General features: G+C 38.4%; 1 long non-coding RNA gene across 2 annotated transcripts in view; it reads right to left on the bottom strand.

Annotated features, from left to right (window-relative positions):
- Positions 1-22,741, bottom strand: part of LOC139040982 (uncharacterized) — a 49,216-nt gene extending 26,475 nt beyond the window's left edge. For both annotated transcript variants that reach the window (XR_011495379.1, XR_011495380.1), the window contains exon 1: positions 22,613-22,741. This is a non-coding gene — a long non-coding RNA (uncharacterized lncRNA). The remainder of the gene's footprint in view (positions 1-22,612) is intronic.
- Between the last annotated feature and the right edge of the window lie 254 nt (positions 22,742-22,995).

Here is a 22,995-nt window from a genome sequence, read left to right as displayed (position 1 = left end):
TCCTCTACTTTATATGTGGGACACCTGCCACAGCATGGCTTGACAAGTGGTGCTTGACAAGTAGGTCCACACCCAGGCTCCGAACTGGTGAACCCCTGGCCGCCGAAGCGGAACATGCAAACTTAACTGCTGTGCCACTGGGCCAGCCTCATAATTTTTATAAGTTAAATACTTTTAGTTATACTAAAGGAGCTTGGTGTTAATTTTTTGTGGATCCTGCAATGAAATCATCTTTTTAGAAAGAGAATAATGACCAGAAATTAATTTTTCTAAAAATTTAAGGGTCTATGTTGGAGTTGCTTCTAGTGAAGCATTCTTTTATGGGAAAGGTAAGTGTCACTTCCTCTTATTCATGTGGTAACATATGTGTAGAGAGCACAAAACTGAATGATGTTGTATTTTATGGTTAATTTTAACCTCTTACATGTTTATCAAATATCTACTGTCAAAAAATACTAAATAATCAGAATTCTTTGAGCTGATTTTTAAAATAAATCTTAAGGACTTTTCTAAATGATTAGCATATTTTAATTGATAATTTCTGCAAACATAGACAGGCACCTCCAGTTTTTCCAGCATTTATGTTATATACAGGATTCCTCTGATTCTCTGGATGAAGTGGGTTTCAGTATTAGTGGTTTGGGATTTATGCATGAAGCTTTATCACTTACCAAATTCTATATTCCCTACCCAGTTAGCACTCGAAATGGCAACCCATCTTTGAACAATGCATATTTGACAGTGGAGAATAAGTAAGAATAAATCACATAGCTTCAAAAGTGCTGTTAAAATAGGTTCAGCCCTTAAAATATATTTTAGAGGAAAAAGTAAACTATTATATAGAGCTAATCACAATAAAGCAACATGTCAGGTTGGACGGCAAGAGATCAGAAAGTAAGCTTAGAAACAATATATGGTGTTTGGAGTTTATGTATAAATGTAATGATCTGAGAAATAACTTCTGATTGGATTTCTCTGAACTAGATGTGCTATTAAGATCATCATGGAACATCTTTCTTTGTGGATACAAAAGGCCTAGTACCATAAAGAATTGATTAAATCTGTGACTATCTCAAGGCAAACAGTGCATAAAATACCTACCTACCACAAGGAAATGTGTCTAAGGCAGGTTAACAGATGCATGAAGCTGTGTGAACTCTGCTTCTTTTGGCTTAGTCTTTATATCTTCCTATAACTACGACTAGTCCACTTTATTCAAACAACTTCAGAGACTTCAGTTTGACACACATGGCACACACAAAACAGACAAACCTAGTGCCTGCCAGCAGGTAATTAGAACGAATAAAAAGGTACGTCTTGATGAAGAATTGCCTGTTGTCCAAGCCACCACTTCAGTCTGTCCAACAGGAATTCATCCTGTTGCAGCCCACTGCTCAGAAGCAGAAGGAAGCCTGGTTTGCAGAGGCAAAAAATTAATCTAGCCTATAAGACTTGGAAGTGATCAGTTTCATCCCACTGTATTTACTTATAGAAAATCTATTAATTTTTGTATAGCTAATTTTGTAACCAGGCACTTTACTTAGTTATCTTGTTGTTTCTAACAGCATTTCAATTGATTTTTGTGGATTTTAAAAGTGTGTAATAGTATCACCTGCAAATAATTCTTTCCCCAGATTTATAGAGTTTTGTTTCTCTTGCCTAATTGCATTGGCTGGTACTTCCAGAATAATATTAAATAATTGTTTCCATAGTGGTCAATGTCATCTTATCTTTGATATCTTATCTTTGATAATGCTAAAAGCATTTTCCCAACAAGCACTGTGATAGTTTTTCAATTAATATGTGTGTATGTGTTTATATGTAAATTTATTGTGTCCAGGATCTAATCTAATTAAAACTTTTTAAATTAAAAAACGACTGTTAAATTTTAATTAAAAGTTCATTTGGCCACCCATCAAAAATATAATTACAGGGTTTTTGTCCTGTGACCTATTAATATAGTGAATTTTGATATCGTATTTCATAATATCAAACTATCCTTGCATTCCTTTGAGTTTTGCATTTTAATAAACTCCTGAAATCTATGTGCTAATAATTTCTTTTAGGATTGTGCTTAAGGATATACAATATAAAGAAATAGTATTATCCTTCTCTATATTGATGTTTCTATTCTCTTTGGCACTGTAGGAAGCAGGTATGCTGTTAACACACTTCTAGAATTTATTTGCTGAAAGCAAGTAATAATAGTAATTGTAGTTCACACTTACAAAGCATGTATTCTGTGATAGATGCTAATGTAACAGCTTTGCATATATTAATGCTTTCAATCCTCAGAGCAGCCCTGTGAGGAAAGTACTGTCATCATCATCATCATCTCCATTTTCCCAATGAGGAAACTGAGCCTAAGTAACTTGTTCAAGGTCGCAAAGGTAGTAAGTGAGAAAGTCTAGGCAATTTGGCACAGGAGTTTATGCTTTGATTCCCTAAGTCACTCATTTATTCAACCTGCAATGTATATTTACAGAGTGCCTCCCATTTTGAAGGCACTACACGATACATCTTCCTTTAAAAAAGCAAATGAATACATTGATGAATATTTAGGTCTAAGTAATGGGTCTAATGTTTGTATCCCTTTAGTCCAGGTCATATTTCCATAAAGATTTCTCCCTGACCTGTCAATATTTCTGCCCCACCTGCTGTGACCCAGTAGGGCAGACTGAGTTTAGGCCAACACACTAGCTTAGTCTGATAGCATCCTGGCAGATCCTGCATGGATGCTCCCGAAAATCATGCCCACAGTAACAGTAACATAGAGAACTAAATATCCATGTCAGTTGGATGAAGAGTCTGCAAGTGATGCTGCCAGACACATGTCTGTCTGAAAAAGGTGGAAAACTAGCTAGACTAAGATATGCAGCAAGGCACAGTGTGCTTGGTCAGGAGAAGGGTAAAAAATCGGGATAAAGCAGTTCCTTGTGTCCATCAGCACAAGAAAATAACCAGCTACAGGCAGAGTGTGAGAGTGGACCAGTGTCCGGAAAGTGGCTGTCACACCATATGTCTTTTCTCCTGCCCCAGAGCCCCTGTGGCATTTTTGAAGTGTTGGTCCTTGATTCCTTCTATTACCTGGTTTTAATTAACCTCCCGAAGCCCCTTTGTCTGGGTGGCAGTGTCAGCTGTGACCACGATGAATAGAAGGCACCCCTGTCAATATTTTTTGGAAGGAGGCTTGTGAATGGGCCTGATGAGCTGAGTTTGGGGGGCAAAGGAGGGTGGAAGGAATGTTTCCTCTTTAATCCGACATTTAATCACTGGATCTGAGGACAATGGAGGCTCCTCCAGCCTCCCAGAGCCTGATTCCATGTGGCAAGCCCAGCCCTCTTTTGTCAGCCTCACAAGGAAGCCCCACCTCCCCGAGCTCCACACAAGATTCGCTTCACAAGCGTCATTGAGATGAAACAGCCAGTACAGGGGACTTGTGACTGCCCCGCCCAGCCTCTGCCACCAGCACCGGCCCATCCTCCACGGGCCTTTGTTCCTCGATGGATCCATAATTCCATGAAAAGCCTCACTTTGATTTCCAGACTCTTGTATATTTAGAGTTCTCAAAGGGCGTGCAACCCAGTGCAACTATTTTTATAGATATTATTTTTCCTGAGAAAATTATGATTCCATTAAAGAGCTAAAGGGTGCCAGATGGTTCATAGAAACATGAAATTATAAATACAGTGGTACTACAGTAAAAGGAAACCTCTCAGTGACTCACATTTCTTCCTTTCCCTTCTAGTCCTTAAACTACTATGACTATCTAATTCTATATAATAATTTCAGCGAAGATGTGATTTTTGTACTTTGGTTTTTTCAGCCAAGTGTCTTTTAATATTGCTGTGTGGCTTTCATAATGATTACTTTAATGGCTAGGTATTTATTTCATTAAGTTCATATGGTTACCCTTTACCTTACTGCTGGACATGTATACAGAGGGATGTCATCTGATAGGCAAGACGGCCCAGACTTTGGAATCCGAAAACCTCAGCCCTAGTCTACCTTTTTCCAACAGTGTGATCTGAATACCTTAACCACTCTGAACATGAGTCTCTTCATCTATGAAGTGAGGGTAACATCACCTACCTCCCAGGGCCCCCATAAAATCAAAGGAGATGATGTGCATGGAAGCTGTTTCTGAGCTGCAGAGCCCATACACTGGTAGTTATTATTAGCTTGTTTCCAAATATTCAATACTAACAATAAAGGTTATAGTGAACATTTTCAAACACACAGTGTTCAACTTCTTTTGAATTCTTTGCCTAGGAGAGATTCTAAGAAGTCCGGTTCCTAGGTAAAAAAATATGAACATTTTCATGATGTTAGATCTTAGATCCAAACTGCTACCTGATTTTCAAAAGGGTTGAACCAATTTACATTGTAACTGGCTATTCATAAATGTAGCATTTTGCCAAGGACCTCACTGGCACAGCAAATTTTCCTTTTAAAACGTTGGCTAATTATATAAGTTGTTGCCATTTCCATTATTTAGCTACTGGTGAAGTATGAATGTTTTTCATGTGTTCCCTTACAAAAAATAATTCCTCTTGTGTGTGACGGCTTATCCGTTTGGCATTGTGAGATTTTACACAGTATTAAGACCATTTTTTAAAGAACGCAAATTCCTCAAGGTAGTGAGAAAAAGACTATATCATGTAGAGAGACCAACCTGAGCTTTAAAACACCACTTACGTATAAAAAATTTGTAGGATTCTAGAGTCAAGGAGCTTTCAGAACCCAACAATCCAAGTTTCAACTTTTTTCCTGAAAAGCAACCCTCCATGGTGGTTTATCCAGATCCAGTGCCTGAATCTGCATCTTTGGTCCTTTTCTGTAGTGTGGGTGTTACTTGTGAAGAAGGCAAATCACAGATATAGGGTCTGACACGTTACCTGTGAGAAACTGAGGCCTGGGGGTCTGCACTTCAACAAATGAATTAATCAAGAAGTATTTATTAGGTGTTATTAATCTCTTCTCGAAATGTGATTCCTACTCTCAAAGGAAACAATAAACCCCCAAATTAAGAAGGAAACCTTTGCAGAACACTGACCATACTTGGAAATCTGGTGGTGTTGGCTCTAAGCATCCCAGCAGATCAGGAAATGGGAAGACCCTGCAGCCTGGAGGGAGCAGGAAAGTCTTCAGACAGGAGATGAAAATCAATCTGCCTTAGATCAATGACAGCAGATGACAGATGTGAGGAGCTGGTCCTCCTAAAGCATTTAGTGCCCGGCCACTGTGCTCAGCTGGCCCTGTCCACGGGCAACTTTGGTCAGGATGGCAGGAGATGGATGCTCACGGAGAAACAACTTGGAAATAAATGGCAAATCACAAAACAAAGAGATAACTACAAGAAAGCTCTGAAGATAGCATTATAACTATAATATGTGAGTATTAGTATAAAGGTATAATATTTGAGTGTGGTGTTACAATTATAATATTTGAGTATTAGTATTTTAGGATAATATTTGAGTATGGCATTATAATTATAATATGTGAATATTGGTACTATATTATAATATTTGAGCAGGGTATTATGATTATAACATTTGAGTACTGGCGTTTGCATACAATGTTTGAGGAGAGCGTTATAATGACAATATTTGGGTTGCATCCTAGCTCTGCAACTTCACTTTAATGTATTTGAACTTCAGTTTCTTCATTTGTGGGAGTAGAGTATTTCCTTGCTTACGAGGCTCACATAAGAAAAATGTGTGCTGAAAGATATGTTTGTAACATTTTTTAATGCCTTACCATTTACAAAGCACTTTAACAGTCCCCGTCTTGATTGAGCCTTATGGACTCATTTTACAGATGAAAACACAAGGTTCAGAGAAGTCATATGACTTGCTCAAGGTCATACAAGCCAGGTTAAAATTGCTTGAAGCCTAGAAGTCTACATCAAATGGCATTTTATTGTGTATGTACTAAGTGTGTGCAAGCTTTGTGCCAGCCATTTTACTTAGGTTATCTCATGGAACGCTCCAGCCTCTCTAGATGAGAGGTAAGAACTCCTTAGCCCTGGTTTATAGGATGACTGAGTTTCAGGGAGAGGCAATCAATCTGTCTGAGTCCAAAGCCTGTGTTCATTCCACGACACAGCCAGCCTCCCTGGGAAACGATGCATGGGTATCTCGGATGGGAGATGTCTCCCTGAGGACCTCCATGGGGAGAGAGTCAGTAAGCCGCTGGACCTCCCCGAGGGAGGGGCTCTGTGCCTGTCTGCAGAGAGACTGGGTGGGCCAGCAACCACAGGGGCCAACAGCGCTCGGCTGTACTTCAGACCAAGCAGCAGATTGGTTCTGAATTGTGGGTTCCCAGCTACACTGTGCATCAATGAAAAACAAGCCAAAATCCTGCTACTTATCGTTTCATTTGGGATGGGCAATGAAGATGAAATGTGACCTAAAAATTCTTTGCCATTTGAGCTAATCAATGAAAATAGAGTGTTTGCTCATGGTAATGAATCTGTTTCTTTTTTCTAAACCTCAAAACACACACACAAACAATGCACTACCATTTATTAGCTTGTTGATAAATAGGTTTAGTGCAAGTTTCTATTTGTTTGTTTTTTGCCTTCTGATTATGGTGTACTTTGTAAAACTCTAAAAAGGTAATGCAATAATTAACTAAGAAAAAAGTTTTCAAGTAAAAATGAAAATGTTCTTCTCACCTTATTTAAATAGAGACATTTTCTTCTTCTGAGTTAGGGTTCTTCTTTTAAAAATGTATGGCTTATTAAGAAGGATTCCTTATTAAGAAGGATTCTCACACTAGCCCATATTAATTTGCATGCTTTCCTTTCTCAGGAGATATAGCAACATTATGATTATATTAATCATCTGAATCAAATATAATATGCTTTGTTATTGATTTTAATTTCACTCCTTAGCATCCAGAATAATTTTAGAAAGACCCTATTTGAGTTATGACAGGTGCAAATGACTCTAGGCAAACATTTAATATTTTAAAAAACAGCATTTTTTCAAAAGGTTTCCTTTTTACAGAAATTGCAATTAAATTGTTAGACCTCTCATGTTCAAATAGATGCGATTAAAATGTGATATGTAGTTCCAAGAGGAAATACAAGTTGTACCAAATTAATTTGACATGTATCTATATTATCAGTTTTCATTTTATTTATAATTTGGTGGCTTTTAAAAATTGTGCCGTTTCTCCATGTTTGTTATTACGTGAATCTTATGCAAAAAAATAATAAAGTAAAAAATCAGAGATGATTTTGAAATAAACTGAAACAATTTATTTCATTAATTTTTTCATTAATAGGGCAAGTTACAAAATGCATTTTAATCTTGATCTGTGGATGATCAGAATCTATTGAACACGGTGGAGAACAACTTACAGAAGTCAGTTTGCCCTGGGAAAAAGATGTTATGGCACATATTTAAAACTGATTTCTTGCATTTTCAACTGCAAGCAGGAAAGAATACGCATGGATGGTAGAGGATAGGCCTGTGGCCTCTGGAGCTGCAAACTGTGGCCCTGGGTAACTTTTATTTAGCACACTAGCAAGTTCGTTAACAGGCACAGAAATATTTTAAATAATTGAAACAATTGATTCCTTGAGTTTCAGAAAAATTTCCCCATATTTCAACATCCATGAAATTACTACAGAGAAAATAATAACAATATTCTGCAAAAAAGTGTGGACTTATTTTTAAAGAAAATTTACAATCAGTTTTAACTGGTTGAGCTCAGTTCATGGTGGGAGCGTGTGGCTGATTACTGAGGTTCTGAAGGAAATGGTGGGAGTGAGTAATTATTTGTGATTGTTTGCTACCTATAACTATACCGATAGTAGCGCTGGAGCACAATGCTGGTGACAAGTAAGAAAAGACAGAGAGCTATGCAACCCTCTGGGGAGAAACCAGAGCCGGCGGAAGGGCGTCGCTCTGTGCCAGGCCCCGGCTCTGCCAGGTTCATTAGGACACCTTGGCTTGGAGAACTTTCCACCCATCTTCCAGGGAGTGACTTGGCTTTGCCCATCTTTCCCAGTTCAGCTTCAGAGTTGGGAATAGAAGGACTGAAAGACCATGTGTGATGGGCACGAAATGGTCAGTCTCTGTTCTGGACAGCCCCAGGCTCTGGCTGGAAGTTCACCTGCTTATCTTGAATGCCTGTGGTGTTCTCTTTCTCATCCTTTGCACCCCTTCTTAGCCCCAGCTCTTGGTAAAAGACCTGATATCTTCTTGTTGTTTTAAGTAGTCGGGTTACCTCTTCTATTTAAATCTTAAATGTTATCTCTTAACTAGATGGTGGGGGTTAAAGGTGTTGTTCATTTGTGAAAGCTTGAGAATGTAGATGGGGAAGATAGAGCCACCCACGCTCTGGACCAGGCTTGGGAGCATCCCATGTCACAAAGCTGCAGGGGCCCCAGCGGGTCATCTGGTTTGGCTTTCAGCTCTCAGCTTGAGCAGGCAAGGTGCCCAGGCCTGGTGATGCCTGTGTTTGCCCAGTCAGTGCCTGTTAGGGGAGCAGCAGGCCCCAGACCCACCTCTTGGTGGAGTGAGTTCCTCCCCTTAGTGAGCTATATGGCAATTACTTTCCGTGGGTTTCGTAATGTTTAGAACTGCTACACTAAGAGGAAATAGTAAAATAACGAAGTGACGACATACAGGATATAACAAAACAGGCCTTGTCCATGTGCACAAAATGAAGACAGTGGATTAAACGACTTCTCGGGTCATTCTCAACTCTACAATTCTATGTTTCTGACAAACAAGACAGTAACAGTTAGGGTAAAGGCTGCTTTTCTTTATTTTTAATTTAATTAATTTTTATCAAGATAACGTTGATTCCTATAATCCAGATTTTCCACTTCTGGATATTTATCCAAAGAATGAAAACATGAATTCAAAAAGATATATGTACCCCTATGTTCATTTCAGCATTATTCATAAAAGATTGCTTTTAAATAGAGTATGTGTCATCTAGCTTCCTGCCCCCTGGCACCACCTCCATTCCAATTTTTCTCAGCTGGAAAATTTTCTGCTTCTTCTTTTCCTCTCCATCCCTTATGCCCTTTGTCTCCAAGTTTTATTATTTCCTCCTTCAAATCATTTCTCAAATCTTTTGCTTCTCTTTCCAGTTTTATTCCGTCCACCCACATCCCATCTCTTCCCCCATCACCTCAGGTCCATTCTTACATGTATTAATATGAGACCAGCTTAACCTGCCTAAAATGTCACTTCCATCATGTCATTGCTCTGTTCCATGGCTGGCCACACCTCCCCAATCCTCTGGGTGACTCCCCTGCTCACTTGTACTTATTTATCTCCCTACCTCCAATCAACTCCTCCAGTCCAGGCGGTCAGGACCATACCCCCTAGCTCACTATACCTTGCTCACTCTTTGACAGGGTTGGCTTACATTTTCTTTTCCTGGGAAATCTTTCCCCTTCCCCACGTCTTTCCAAGTGTTATGGGCTTGATTGTGTTCCCAAAATTCATATGTTGAAGTCCTAACTCCCAGAACCTCAGACTGTGATAGTATTTGGAGATAGTGTCTTTAAAGAGGCAATTAAGTCAAAACGAGGCCATGATGGCAGGCCCTAATCCAATATGACTGGTGTCCTTATAAGAAGATGAGATTAGGACACAGACATGCACAGACGGATGACCGTGTGGGGACCCAGCAAGAGGACAACCACCAACTAGCCAAGGAAAGAGGCCTCAGAAGAAATCAGTTTTGTGGGCACCTTGATCTTGGATTTCTAGTCTCCAGAGTTGTGAGAAAATAATTTTTGTTGTTTAAGCCACTCAGTCTATGGTACTCTGTTATGGCAGCCCTCACAACCTAACACACCAGCATCACTCATTCATCGAAGACTCCATTCGAGTCCAACATTCTCTGACTACTCTTGTTCATTCTGTTCTCCCCTTTCTCTGAATGTCATGATGGAACTGTTTAAGCCAATCAAGGAAAGAAGTGAGGATAGGATGGTGATGAGAAATAGTGATAAATCCAACAATGGATTAAAGGTCCAGGTTGGGCCAAAAATTGTGGGAGCTGGGTGTTCCAAAGACAGGAAGTGGTAATTAGAGACTGGGACGATCAAGGAAGGCCAGTTACTGGTCATGACAAGAGGTCATGTCCAGTAGTGTGCTCGTAAACCAGCCCTTATTAAATTGCATTTATGATTGGTCCCTTGGGGGCTAATTGTTAACAATTCTCTAATTATTGCACTTGTTCAGGCATCTCCAAGTTATCACACTCACTATCCAGTACATAGAAGCCTCTAGAGGGGTAAAGGAAAGGAGATCTGTAGAAGAGGTCATGTATTCAGGGCTACAAGTTGAGGATGAGGGCTGAAATAGAGAAATTTAGGGGGCCTAAGGGGCTGATTTATATCCCAGTGATAGACACAGGGAATACGGCAGAGAAGAAGACAGGCAGTGCCCTCAGTGAGCTTACCTGCCCGCGGGGGTTGGAAATGCTCCAGGGGCCACTGATGACAACACATCTATTCCCACAGAAAAGTCACAATTATACATGGCACATTCCCAGTCTAGCTCACAAAAGTCTATTTTAAAGTTAGAAATGGGTCAAATATACACACATCTTTCATATAATATCACTCTCTGCAGTCATTGAAAAAATTAAAAAGACTGAGGTAACCCTTCATGTACTGGTAAGAAATGGACTTCAGAAATGTTAAGAAAAAAGCCAGGTACATAACAGTATGTATAGTATGATTCCATTATGTAAAAATGGATGAACACACCCAAGAACATTCTTCACAGAAATTGAACAAACAATCCTAAAATTCATATGGGGGAACAAAAGACCACGAATTGCTAAAGCAATCCTGAGCAAGAAAAACAAAGCCGGCGGAATCACAATCCCCGATTTCAAAACATACTACAAAGCTACAGTGATCAAAACAGCATGGTACTGGTACAAAAACAGGTCCACAGATCAATGGAACAGAATTGAAAGCCCAGAGATAAAACCACACATCTATGGACAGCTAATCTTCGACAAAGGAGCAGAGGGCCTACAATGGAGAAAAGAAAGTCTCTTCAACAAATGGTGCTGGGAAAACTGGACAGCCACATGCAAAAGATTGAAAATCGACCATTCTTTTTCACCACACACCAAAATAAACTCAAAATGGATCAAAGACCTAAAGATTAGGCCTGAGACAATAAGTCTTTTGGAAGAGAATATAGGCAGTACACTCCTTGACATCAGTTTCAAAAGAATCTTTTCGGACACTGTAACTCCTCAGTTGAGGGAAACAATAGAAAGAATAAACAAATGGGACTTCATCAGACTAAAGAGCTTCTTCAAGGCAAGGGAAAACAGAATTGAAACAAAAAAACAGCTCACTAATTGGGAAAAAATATTTACAAGCCACTTATCCGACAAAGGGTTAATCTCCATAATATACAAAGAACTCACACTGCTTAACAACAAAAAAACAAACAACCCGATCAAAAAATGGGCAGAGGACATGAACAGACATTTCTCAAAAGAAGATATGAATATGGCCAATAGACACATGAAAAGATGTTCATCATCGCTAATCATCAGGGAAATGCAAATCAAAACTACACTAAGATATCACCTTACCCCCGTTAGATTGGCAAAAACATCCAAAACCAAGAACGACAAATGTTGGAGAGGTTGTGGAGAAAGAGGAACCCTCATACACTGTTGGTGGGAATGCAAACTGGTACAGCCACTATGGAAAACAGTATGGAGATTTCTCAAAAAGTTAAAAATAGAAATACCCTATGACCCAGCCATCCCATTACTGGGTATCTATCCTAAGAACCTGATATCAGATATCTCAAGAGTCCGTTGCACCCCTATGTTCATCGCAGCATTATTTACAATAGCCAAGACGTGGAACCAGCCTACATGCCCAGAAACTGATGATTGGATAAAGAAGATGTGGTATATATACACAATGGAATACTACTCAGCCATAAAAAAAGACGAAATTGGCCCATTCACAACAACGTGGATGGACCTCGAGGGCATTATGTTAAGCGAAATAAGTCAGTCAGAGAAAGACGAACTCTATATGACTCCACTCATAGGTGGAAATTAGTATATTGAGAAGGAGATCTGATCTGTGGTTACCAGGGAAAAGGGGGGGTGGGGGGAGGGTACGGAGGGGGAAGTGGTGTACCCACAACATGACTAACAAAAATGTACAACTGAAATTTCACAAGCTTGTAATCCATCATAACATTAATAAAAAAAAAAAAAAAAGATGAAAAAAAAAAAGAAAAAAAAAAAGAAAATAACTTTGTCAGTATCAGCTGGCCATGCATTTTCATCCCCCAACAATTTCTAATAAACAGGCATATACATGAATTACTTCTCCCAAATATCTACTGAAATCATGTTTACCAAAAGATATTTCTGGTTAAATACCATTAATAATAGAACTCTCAGTCATTGGTAAATCTAAAAACCTAAAATTGGTTAGATCTTAATTTGAAGCACTGAAATAATCAGCATGCATATTTTTGTTGGGATACATTGGCCTTATAATCATTTTTGTTTCAAAATTGGGACTTATAAACAGATTTGTCCCTCTACCTCTTAAATCAAGTACCTTTTGTTCTGGGTCATCAAAATCTCACAACAAAACAAAATGGAAGGTAAAGAATACTCTATGGACTTTTTTCCCCAGGAAAATTTAAAAGTCTAAAACGTTTTTGCAGGTCTGAAATCACAATAAGTTCCCCAGCAGTGAATAATCATGAATTATTAAAATTGATAAAGCAATAAAAGTTTCACAAACCTAAAAAAAAAAAAAAATGGATGAACACACACACACGTGCATATATGCACTTGTATATTAGAATCATTCTAGAAAGTTATACAAGAAACGGGTAGCGTTCACTCTGAAGAGGGGAACTGAAGGACTAGGGTAACAAGAGAACTTACTCTTTATTGTATTTCCTTTTTTAACTGTTTGCATTTTTATCACACGTGTTACTTTTTTAGTTAAAACTAATTAATAAAAAGTAAATATCTATGCTTGGAGGGAATAAAGTCAGTTTAAGTTTTCATCTCATGTTGTATTCAAACCAAATTCCAGATGGATTAAAACTGCTAAATTTTTCAGAATTAAATATATATTGCAATCATCAATGAAACAACTGATTCAGGCAAGAACTATCAATGGATACTCAAGTCAGTGGGTGAAAGTTCGTTGGGAAATGGAAGAGCCACATGGTCTCAAAATGTTACCCCATGGATTACTTGTTAATTATGGAAGAAAATTTAACCTGATCTCTGGGTGAGGAAGGACATTTTCAAGCAAAAAGCAAAAGAAGAAATCCTCCTACACACACATAAAACAGGTCTGTCTGCACTCAAATTTGAATTCTCTTTTCCACAAGAAAATTCCACTATAAGCCTAATAAAGAGTATATTGCAAATTTTGAAAAATAACTACTATGAATATGGCAATGAGTTAATATATGTATTATGTAAAAGGTGACACAAATTGACTTTTAAAAAAATAAGACCACAACAGGAAAATGGACAAAGGAAAAAGATGTTTCACAGAATAGATGATAATATGAAGAAAAAAAGTCTTATCATTCATCAAAGTAACAACAAGTAAAACGGGATTGCATTTTCTACTTTTCAAATTAGCCAAAATTCAAAATAAAGGACTACTTAAAGTGACAAGCACTCTTATTGAGACTGGTAGAAATATAAATCAGTTCAACCTTTTAAAAAAGAATTTGGCCAATATATATCAAGAATTTAAAAATAGTTCATATACATTGATTCAATAATTCCACTTTTATGACAGTAATCTAGAGAAATAAGCCGAAAGCACACAAAGCTTTATATCTATGCGATTCATCACATCATTGTTTATAATAGCAAAAATCGGAAGACACTCAAACATCCAGTGATAGAGAAATAGTAAACTGAATTACATCCATACAATAGAGTATTTTGCAGTCAGTAAAATTAGGGTTTTTTTTTTTGTGAGATCATAATGTCAAAACACAGTAAACAAAACCATACAGTATGATCCCCATTTGGATTTTAAAAAGAGAAGTATTAAAAAACTTTCGAAAGGTTAGCAATGATCACCTCTGTGCAGTGGGATCATATGTGATTTTTGTGTTATTTATACTTTGTATTTTCTAAGCTTTTTATAATAATTTTATGATAAGAGAAAAGTTTATGTAATAGTGGTAATAACCATATAAAAGCTAACATTTACTGGGCATTTCTTATGAGCCTGGCCACTATGGCAAGCACATAACCTATATTATCTTATTTATGCTTTGTAGATAGAGAAATCAAGCTCAATAGTAATTCCAAAAATCAAATCAGGCAGTCTCTTTCCAGAGTTCATGTTTGAAGGAATTTTATTGATGAAGGGAAATGCTCTTAATAATAAAAAGTGACAACAATTGTTAGTAATGCACAGAGAAAAATATTGACACCAATATGTTAATAGTGATTGTCTCTGGGGACAGGATTTGAGGGGATTACAATATTTTTCTTTATATTGCTATTTTTTATAACCATAGATTACGCTAATGACAAAAGAAAATAAAACATAAAGTAATATTATGGGTTAATTTGGAGAACTAACTGCCCATGTAAAACATTTTAATTAGAAAACGTATTTTGAGTTCCAAAAATTTGAAAATACAGCCCCTTCCTAGATAAGGGGCTGGTTGCATCATTTTTGACAACCCAATACTTTATGCAACAGTATAATAGTACTTTTTCAGTACCTACCAAGTACTTCTTTGTACCCACCAAAGTGCTAGCACAATTTTTTAACATGGAATTATCTCCATTAATATCTATCAGTGAAAAGTGACAATACTAAAAGAAGTGTTCTAGAAAAAAAACCTTTCCTTTAAATTAGGAGGCACAATGACATAAAGTAAGCACCTTGTAAGGTGAATTGAGCCCTACTTGAGTCATACTAAGACCTAAAACAGCACTATTATTAATATTCTTTCCAAGACAATGGAATGAAGAAAGCTTATGAACATGGAACGTCAAAGAGAAGAAAAGAAAGATCTGTCCTCAAATCCAAAGTTAGGTCCAAAGATACTTTCTCAGGCAGGCGTCTGCTTCCCGGTGCATTTTCACTGAAGCGTTTGCTGTAACTAAGTATACCCTGTCTTCTCTTTCGCTCACTCTCTTTTCCCTTCCCGACTTCTTACTGAGTCACAAGCCTCAGGGGACCGTGGGCATCGCGCCTCCCTCGGTAAATAGAAGCTTGTACCGGTTCTAACTTGGCTTCTTGAGTCAGGAAGCTACCGGGAGCGCTTGGGCGCCTCCTAGGGGAAGTGGGCCAGCTGGTCAGCCGGCCTGTAAATCTGGTTTGGTTGGCAGAGAAACACTGCCATCTAGTGCAAGAAAAAGTAAGGCTTCCATTGCTTTGCTTGAGCTCACGGTGGATCAAACATTTAGAGGGCCGTCTCCCGGTTAAATTGAATCACATTTAAGCTTTCCTAGGAAATGTTTTGATCTTCCTTCTACCTTAAAAGTTGTGCTTCAGAGAATTGAAAAACACATAATCGGGCACTGCTTTCCTATGGAAATTACCAGAAACCTGAGCTAGCCAGGGAGAGGGACCGAGGAGAGAATAATGGTATCTTTGGTGTGTGACTGATTTGCTGTTTCCCTCCTTATCACTGGCACTTTCTTCTTTTTATATACATATAATGATTTCTTTGACAAGATCGTCACCTAATGCAGCCCCAGGACTCGTATTACATAGGTGCTCATGTTAGCAAACCTCCTTGGTGTGGTATTCTGGTTTGGAGATCTTGTTTAAGAAATACTATCAAGAAATCACTGTCAAAATAGAGATGAGCTGATGAGCCAAAATCCAGAGTAAAGGCTTAAGATTTATGACAGTCAAATCAGGAATGATGAGCATTATCAGGTGTGCCCCATAGGCCTTGGCAAAGCAAACCTTAGAAAGCTTAGGATAGGGGCTGGTCCCAGGGCAAGTGGTTAAGGCCGAGCTCTGCTTCGGAGGTCCTGGGGTTTTGCTGGTTCTGATCCTGGGCGTGGACCTAGCACCGCTCATCAGGCCATGCTGTGGTGGCGTCCCACATAGCAGAATCAGAAGGACCTACAACTAGAATATACAACTATGTACTGGGGACTTTGGGGAGAAGAAGAAGAAAAAAAGAGAAGATTGGCAACAGACGTTAGCTCAGGTGCCAATCTAAAAAAAAAAAGAAAGTTTCGGATAAAAATAGAGGATGTGGTTGGAATTAAAAAGAATCCATTTTGGAGTAAAATGATAAAAACAAGTTTAAATATACCAATAATAATATTAATATTAATGGATCAAATTCTCACATTAAAACAAATTGGATTAAAAATTCAGCTATATTCTACTGACAAAAGATAAATCCAAAATATGTGGAAGAGGGGATAGTCAAAGTAAAATGATGATAATATATAAATATATAAACAAAAAAATCTAGAATAGCCATATTCATTATAGATAAATAACAATAAAGTAACTAACATTGTGATATAAAATTCAACTTACTAAGAAAACATAACAATTCTAAACTTGAAGGCATCACATAAAATAGTGTCAAGATAGATAAAGCAATACTTGGAAAACAGAAGGTTCTAAAATTAAATGGAAACGCAAAAGGTTAAAGGTAGCCAAGGCAACCTTGAAGAAGAACAAACTGAGACCTATTTATAAAAGACCTATAGTTATCAAGACAGTATGGTATTGACACAAGAATAGACAAATAAACCAAAAACAGAATAATGAATCAAGAAAGATAACCACATAGATACAGTCATCTGATTTATGAAAGGCCGACACTGGGACAGTCAAATAAAATAAAGTCTTGGCCCCTACCTCATACCAAACATGAACATCGATTCCAGACTGATTGTAGATTAAATATGTTAGGTTGAACCATATGAAATTGCCATTTTTATAGCTTGACTATTGGTAATTTCATATGATGCAACCTAATAAAACAATAAAGCTTTTGAAATAAAACATAGGGAAATATTTTCATGCTATTGAAGTAAGCAAAGATTTATTTAACTGACACGTAAAGTGTGATAACAGTAAAAATAGAAAAACAGAAAAAAATAAGTGAATTAGCAGACCTTTTAATTAAGAACTTTTGTTCATCAAAAGACACCATTTAGAATGAAAAGGTAAGTCACAGAGTGGGAGAATCTATTTGAAATGCAGACCTTGAGCAAAGGACTCTTATCTAGCTTATACAAAGATCTCCTGCAAAGTGACTTTTTTTAAAGCCAGATAACCCAACAGAAAAATGGGCAAAATTATAGACAATTATGTCATTTCACAAAGAAGATATCCATTAAATAGTTAAATTAAATAGTTATCAAGAAAATGTCAACTAAGACCATAATTCTATACCACTATACACCTACCAGCATGACTAAAATGAATAAGACACTACTAAGTGTGGACAAAGATGGGGAAAAACTGGAAACTTCATACTGGTGGGAGTGCAAAGTGGCCCAAGAAGCTTAGAAAACTGTTTGGCAACATCTACTAAAGGTGAAACATGCATGTACTCTATAACTCAGCAATTCCACTCCTGTTCATGTATTCAAGAGGAATGTACACATATGTTCACCAAAAGTCATTCATGAGAATGTTTATGGCCTCACTATTTGTAATAATCAGAAATTGGAGGGGCCGGTCCTGTGGCAGAGTGGTTAAGTTTGCGCATTCTGCTTAGGTGGCCCAGCGTTTTGCTGGTTCAGATCCTGGGCATAGACACGGCACCGCTCATCAGGACATACTGAGGTGGTGTCCCACATGCCACAACTAGAAGGACCCACAACTAAAATATACAACTATATACTGGGGGGATTTGGGGAGAAAAAGCAGGAAAAAAAAAAAGAAGATTGGCAACAGTTGTTAGCTCAGGTGCCAATCTTCAAAAAAAAAAAAGAAGAGAAAGAAATTGGATACAATCCAAATGCCCATCAATAGTAAAATGGATAAATAAACTGGGTTAGAGTCACAGAATAATACAAAACAGTCAGTGAGAATGAGTCATCTATAACTACTCAAATAAATGGATCTTATAAGCATTATGTGGAGTGCAAGAAGTAGACAGAATACCCAAACAAGTTTCCATATATATAAAGTCCAAAAACTGGTAAAGTCAATCTAGAGTGTTAGGAGTCAGAGTGGTGGCTATCCAGAGGAAGAGTAGAGTCTGGAAGGGGACTTCTGAGGTGCTGGCAATGTTCTTTTCCTAGATCTGAGTGCTGGTAACAAAAGCATATTCACATTGTAAGAATTCATAGAGCTTATACACACTTAAAATGGTGAACTCTGTTGTAAGGGTGTCTTACTTCAATAAAACTTTGCTTAATCAGTCTAATAAAAGATGTGCAAGATCTTTATGTGGAAATTCCTCAAACTCTATTAAAAGACATTAAAGAATATTCAAATAATGGAGGTATATGCCATATTCACGGATAGGAAAAGTCACTATCACAAAATGTGAATTCTCTCCAAATTTATTCATAGATTTATTGCAAGCCTGATTTCTTAAAAATCCTTAGGGGGTTTTCTGGGAAATAGGAAAAGCTGAATCTAAAATGTTTTGAGAGGAACACGCGTCTAGAGTAACCAAGACTCCTCCTGGAGAAGAGGAATAAAGTGGTAGAGAATTTCTTGGATTTAAATTAATTGAGGCAGTCTGATATAGGCCCAGAGATAGACAAATTCGCCAAGAGAATAGTGTAAAAAGCAGAAATGATCTCATACATCCATACAAATTTTATGTTTGCCTATCAATGAATGGAACTGGGAAAACGAGTTATTCATATAAAAATAGATACCTAAATCCTATCATGCTCAAAAGTAATTATAGAAAGATTAAAAACTCCAATGCGAAAAGCAAAACTTTCAAATGTTCAGAAGAAAATATAAAAATCGTCTTTAGAACTTCAGAATAGAGCTCTGGGGCCAGCTGCCTGGGTTCCCCCCCAGCTCCAGGACTCACCAGCTGTAAGAGCCTGGCCAAGCCACTCCCTGTTGTTCAGTTTCCACATCTGCAAAGTAAGGATAATAATAGCATCTGCCTCCTAGGGTTGTTGAGAGGACTACATGAGTAATATGCATGAAGAGTTTAAAACACTGCCTGACACTTATTAACTGCTATACAGGCTTTTGCTGTGGTTATCATCATTAGTTGTTCTTGTAGAAGCAGATACATCTGGCATTTTCAACTTGGCAGATCTATGCCTAACAAAGTTTAGAAATTTTAGTAATTAAGGGAACAAGAGGATATTCAATATTGGAGGGTAGCAAAGAAGAAAAAACAACAGAAAAACAAGAAAGAAAGGACAAATTAAGAGTTCATGATCCACTTATATATCAAAAACCAAACATATGTAAATGAGTTGAATTACTCTATTAATCATTTCATCAGCATACATCCCCTTACCTAGCCCCAGAGTACCCCCACCAAGAATACACTCTATGGAGTGTATACTTGTCTTTTTTCTCTTTGCTCTGCTTCCATATTCCGAAATGTGCAGTGCATCATGGGTGTCCAATAAACATCAGTTGATCAACAAGACAGACTCTTCAACCTTGATGGTTCAAGTATGGACTATTTGATATGTGCTTTCTCCATTTGGAGGCACTTTTTTTTTGGTGAGGAAGACTGGCTCTGAGCTATCATCTGTTGCCAATCTTGCTCTTTTCGCTTGAGGAAGATTGCCCTGAGCTAACATCCGTGCTAATCTTCCTCTATTCTGTATGTGGGATGCTGCCACAGCATGGCTTGATGAGTGGTGTGTAGGTCTGCACCTGGAATCCCAACCCGTGAACCCACGTTGCTGAGGTGGAGTGCACAAACTTAACTGCTACACCACCAGGCCAGCCCCTGGAGGCACAATTTCTAGTGAGATGTTCCAGAAATTAGAAGCATAGCAAAGCAGAGTCTTCTTGTTGGTCAGTAGACTTTGCAGTAAGACTTTCTTTTATGCTCATTTTTTACATTTATGACTTCTTAATTTTTAAAAAATAGTTCTTTAATTCCGTAATACTTTTACTTCATGTTTTTCAACCATTTCACAACTGTGATGTATAGGATTATGATTCACCTGCCAAAACAAATAACATCTTATGCAGATACATCATTTTCTGTTTTTGCCACAATAAGGGTGTGGTTTTTCTGCAGTAATTTTACTATCATACTGTACTTTTTATTAGAAATTTTATTACTGTCATCTTCATTTTATCAACCAGTTTAACACATTTGAGCATTTTCTGCTTTTTGTAAAATGGCATTTAAAATACTGAAGAATTGATTTTTTAAGAATCCTGACACTAAATGTCATTTCTAAATAACCAAATAACCACATTGCTTTGTCACCTAGTGCTAGTAGGATTCCATGAGTCTGTAAAAATATTATTTTGGGCATGTCACACAAGTGGTAGTTTCGCGATCTAAAATGTCCAGGGTTTGCCAAATCATGGAGTTGAAGGCTGCATATTAGGAGAATCGGTCCGAATTAGGATGAGGCTGAATAAGGACTTCAGTGGCCTTTCTTGCCATCCTCTTGACTAGTTGGGCCCCCCCTCACCGAGACAAGAAGCTAGTTTTTGTTTCTGACTTCATCATATCAGTGTCTGGCTTATAATAAAATTAATCTCTTATTGCTTCATGGATAGCGCCTCTAACAGACATTACATTTTTTTCAATAGTTTGAAATTTCTGTTAATCATGGGATAAAGCAAGTGTGAGCATCCCCTCTAACATAACAGAATCTGTCAAAGTGTTGTCAGTAAGACATTGGGACGGCAGGGTTTAAGGTCTGAGTCTATGAGAATCTAGTGTCACCAGTAGGTGGAGTGCTTGGTCAGAAATCCATGGGCCTGTGGGGAATGTATGGAGAAGGTTGCTGGCTCAGCTGTCAAGTATTTGAAGCAGAATCTGAGGGGACGCTCATGGTCCTGATAGTTTAGCAAATATCAGGAAGTGAGTATTTAACTAGGTTGAGGGGCAAGACTAACTGGAAATGCGGGACATAAGTGAAGGATGGCACCACTAAGCTGGAGGGGTCCCCAGTGTTGAGTTCTACAGGCACCCTCTCTTGGGTGATGAGCCCCAGTCTTTACTGCACACCTCATAGTCCTCTGGCCGTGGTCCCCTCCATCTAGCTGGCCCAGAATACACCATGATGTGGAACTGTCGGTGGATTCCAGCCACCTGCCCTTCAGCAGGCAGCCAGCAGATTTCCAGATTAGCTGAAGGCACACATTTGGTGGGGACTCAGGAACTAAGCACAGCTAGTTCTCTAATGACTGGCTCTCCACCTGGATACATAAATCTACCCATTCCATTACACTGGCTGTTTGAATACCTGGGCCAATACATTTTCCAGATGTCCTATGAGTCCCCTCCCTCTTACTCATATATTTTGCAATCTGGCTCTTCGCACAAAGTGAACAAGCTAATAGCTGTCCACTCCCTTCTCCCTCCTTTCCCCTGTCCCCCATCACCATTACCCAGGCAGTCAAATGCCCACCAGGTGTATATATCAGTCTCCTGAGACTTTGGATAGCATTAGCCAGTTCCTCAGAGCATGATCAAGTCCAAGTTCACTGAAAAAATCGAGTTTCTGGTGCCTCAGAGTTAGATTACACCTTCAACCATGATGACCTTCTAAATGACCAGCCAACCACTTCTGTGGCATCTCTAAAATATGTCTGTATATCTACAGCATAAAGGTTTCCTTCCATTATCATACTCCAATGGTGCGTCTGCTTCCAGTAGGAAAAGGTGATACTGGCTTGCTTGAATGAGTCTCTGCAGTTGGCCCTAACAAAGACGGAACAATTGTGTGTGGGGGCTGCTTATTGTCAGTTTATGGCTATGCGGTTCCCTGATTCTATTACCTTGAAGAAAGGGAAACTCCAAGCAAGCTGGAACATGAATATATCCAGAATTTTTTAATACTACAAGCAGGTTTTAAGAGAATGAAGGTTGACAAAATACATATCGTCCTTGACTTATGATGAGGTTACATCCTGATAACATCGTAAGTTGAAATATCATAAGTCAAGAATGCATTTAATATGCCTAACATACTGAACCTCATAGCTTAGCCAAGCCTACCTTGAACATGCTCAGAACACTTCCATTAGCCTACAGTTGGGCGAAATCAGCTAACACAAAGTCTATTTTATAATAAAGTGTTGAGCATCTCATGTAACGTTGAATACTGGACTGAAAGTGAAAACAGAATGGTCGTAAGTGTATCAGTCGTTCACCCTCGTGGTCACGGGCTGACTGGGAGCTGCAGCTCACTGCTGCTGCCCAGCATCATGACAGAGGATCGTACCATGTATCACTTGCCCAGGAAAAGAGCAAAATTCAGAATACAGTTTTTACAGGATGCATATCACTTTTTGCCATCGTAAAGTCAAAAACTCATTAAGTCCAACCATCATGTCAGGGACCATCTGTAATTCTTGCAGGCAAATCATTGAAAGAAAAGTTTCAAGTCTTTTTTAATTTGTTGAATGGTTCAAGAAAATTTTTGATGCAGAGTGTGGTGGAAAATACTATGACCTTACCGTAGCTGCTAGACAAGGTCAAGATACGTCAGGAACATCTTCCCGTGTTGCCACAGTTCTGGATAAGCCCCCAGTCCTGCTCCTCAGAGGCCCGTTTAGACACAGAGAATTACGAAGACAGGTTCTGTCCTGGAGAGAAAGCATCTTGGCTTAGGCAGTGGGAGTGATGAAGCTGCCGAATCAATGCAGCAGGTCAGTGTACTGAAACTGCTGACAAATTGAAGAAGCAAAGGATTTCTACTTTGGAAAGCTAAGGAAGGTTGAATGGATTTGCCAGGAGAATGAAGAAGTTTGCCCTATATTGGGAGTGTGGCATCTCTGTGCCACAGACAAAGTTCTGCGATTCCTAATGAAGGAAGAACCAGGAGAGTATTAACAGCCTG

This window comes from Equus asinus, chromosome 18, assembly GCF_041296235.1.
Source record: "Equus asinus isolate D_3611 breed Donkey chromosome 18, EquAss-T2T_v2, whole genome shotgun sequence".
Taxonomy (NCBI): Eukaryota; Metazoa; Chordata; class Mammalia; order Perissodactyla; family Equidae; genus Equus; species Equus asinus.
Note: the sequence above shows the minus strand (reverse complement) of the source record. Positions and strands in the feature narration are given on the sequence as shown.